Source organism: Lipotes vexillifer, unplaced genomic scaffold (assembly GCF_000442215.2).
Source record: "Lipotes vexillifer unplaced genomic scaffold, Lipotes_vexillifer_v1.1 scaffold289, whole genome shotgun sequence".
Classification (NCBI taxonomy): domain Eukaryota; kingdom Metazoa; phylum Chordata; class Mammalia; order Artiodactyla; family Lipotidae; genus Lipotes; species Lipotes vexillifer.
Genome location: NW_006797350.1, coordinates 253,633 through 256,612, shown reverse-complemented (window position 1 = coordinate 256,612; position 2,980 = coordinate 253,633).

Genomic DNA, 2,980 nt, shown 5'->3' with positions numbered 1-2,980 from the left:
ACTCAACAACTTGATGTCTAGAAATGATTCCAGGAAACTAAGTAGAGAGACAATCAAAGCTTTACATACAAGAATATCCTTACTATGTTATTTGTAATGGTAGATATTTGGAAACAGTGTAGATGCCCAATAAAAGAGGACTTGTTAAAAAACCGGAATATAAAAATGATGAAATATTATCTAGTCATCACAATTAGGGTTTCAAAGAATGTTATGACCAATGGAATAGCATTAAAGGGGAATTTCAAATATTTTTATTCAGTATTTTTCCAAACATTGTACCTAGAGTATGGATTCCTTCTACAACTAGCCAAATGTGAATATTATAAAAATATAAAGACTTACATTTCTCAGAAATAACATTGGCACAGTCAGTATTTTCTAAGGCAAAAGCATTCACTAATTCCTTATGTATTTATTAAGTATGCTTAAAAAAAAAAGAATAGTCCCTTTAAGTAGCTACATATCACATTGGAGTTTGAATTTTCCAAAAGTTTTTCATTTGTTTAAAGACAGAAGCCCAGAGTCTGAAATAAAATGATAAATGACTAAATAGGTTTTTCCCCAGGCAGCTGGAGATGACAAGGTTAATATGGTCTAAAGGAAAATGAAAAAGGTTTGAAAGTCTGAGTTCTTGTGTTAGAAAGGAACATTTTGTTTTTCATTTTTCTTTGCTCATACTAAAAGCCTTATGCTAGTGTAGTTGAAATGAACAAATTTTTCTCAAATAGAAATAAAATGTATAATCACTGCTTACATTGTTGTAGACCTAAGGTATAAGTACTTTTTAAAAAGTAACCAAAATAAAATAGTTGGTTGTCAGTTGGGTAATTACCTGGGTAGAATTGAGATTCCAAGAAAGAAATAAAGGAAAACAATCTGAAGGGAAGAATAGGAGGTTGAGACTCTCACCAACTCAATGGCTCAAACCAAGTTCTATCATTAAACTAAACTCTCAGCCAGCGAAAACTACCTAACTGAATCCCCTCCATACCCTAGGACACTTTTCTTCTGTATCCCCAGTATCATAAATGACAAACGGTGTTCTGCTATATTGAAGAGTTAAATATCAGGACTCAAAAAGTAAATCATCCTTTGAAGATTGGATTAAATAAATAGAAAACAATCTCACACATTGCAGCGTATTCCATAAGAAGAAAAATACTTTATAGTGATAATCTTCACCTTTGTTTGAATCTACAAAATGAAGTTTTCTTCTTGGGGGTGGGGGTCATAGTAGTCAGTAGTTTTCTTGGAGATGAGGCCTAGTAGTCAGGAAATCTGCATTGCCCATCCTGGCTCTGTTATTAATCAGCTCGGTAACTTTGGATCAGTCATTAAACTTCTCTGGTCCTAATTTGCCTTTTTATTACAAAGAGAAGCTTTGGTTGCATATTTTCTAAAGTCAATTTCAGGTCTTACATTACATTCAATAATTTTTCACTGAATAATTAACTTTATACTGATTAATGGAAATGTCTGAAGTAATAAAAGTGTTAAACTATCTAATTTCACAAACATAACATCAATGAACTACAGTAATTTCACAAAGTTTTAGTTGATACTCCATTCAGTATTAACTCCCCACAACCAGCCATGTGTAAGTTCTCAGAATATCAACATTTATTTCACCATCTTCAATCATTTTTCCAAAGTGTACACACAGTGCCTTCCTCATGAATTTGTGTGGGTCTTGAGGACAAAAATCATGGCTTACTCACCTTTATAGCCCCAGTACCTGGCGCAGTGTCTGACACCTTAGTTGACAGTTAACAATATTAGTTAAGTGAATGAATGAATGATTTGTTAAACTGACTTGAAAGCATACTGGTTTGGCTAGGTTTCTGGATAATTAAGTTCAATTTTTTTTTTTCTCAAAATAGGATTTCAACAAGTAGGAATAAACTTTATAAGTAAATAGCTGCTTTACTCATGTGAATTGAGGAGATAATGTCAAAGGAATTCTCTCTCCTAATTATTATCATAATACTGTATAACCATGACTACCGTCCATCTCCAGAAACTCATTTCATCTTGTAAAACTGAAACTCTATACCCATTTAATCATAACTTCCCATTCCCCTCTCACCACTAATGGTGGCAACCATTCTATTTCCTGTCTCTAGGATTTTGAAAACTCTAAATATCTCATATAAGTGGAATCATGCAATGTTTGTTGTGGCTGGCTTATTTCACTTAACATAATGTCCTCATTATGCACACTATGCACATTCTGTGCATGTGTGAGAATTTCCTTTCTAAGGCTGAATAATATTCCATCATACATACATATGTAGCACAATTTTCTTATCCATTTATCTCTTAATGCACACTAGGCTTGCTTCCACTTTTTAGCTATTGTGAATTTACCCCTCATTTTGAGCCACAGGTTTGGAGTTCAAGAAAACTACTTAAGGGAATGACATGTGTTCCTTGAAGAATCTGGAGGACACAGGGATCTGTACATGACTCAATTGTAACAGTCTAAAGGCAAGAGACTATGACTAGAGCTTTATGGTAACAGAGGAAGAGACTGGGTACATTGGAAACATTCTGCCTTTTCAGAGCTTGGCAACAAAATTGTGTGTTTTCCATGAGTCATATGTGGCTCCCAGGAAAGGGGGTTGGCTGTGCGCCATCTTGAAATATTTCACATAAAGGACTTCTGTTCAAAAAGACAGGGATCTCCTAGAGATGCAGCAACTGAGGGAGATCATCACCACCACTCAAATACATTTTCTACACCAGGAAACTTGTTGGTAGCCCTTAGCTTAGCGGGTATCTCTTAAGAACTCTCAAAAATGCCTCATAAAAGAGAGAGAGTAATTGTGTATCTAAGGTTCTGACACCAGATCTTAACATACCAGTCAAGTGATATCTACCCTTCACCCCACTCTTTGTTAAAAAGCAGCTATATATGTAGCTGTTGTTTGTGTTTACACGTGTACATATTGGTGTGTGGGAGTGTTTGTGTTAGGGA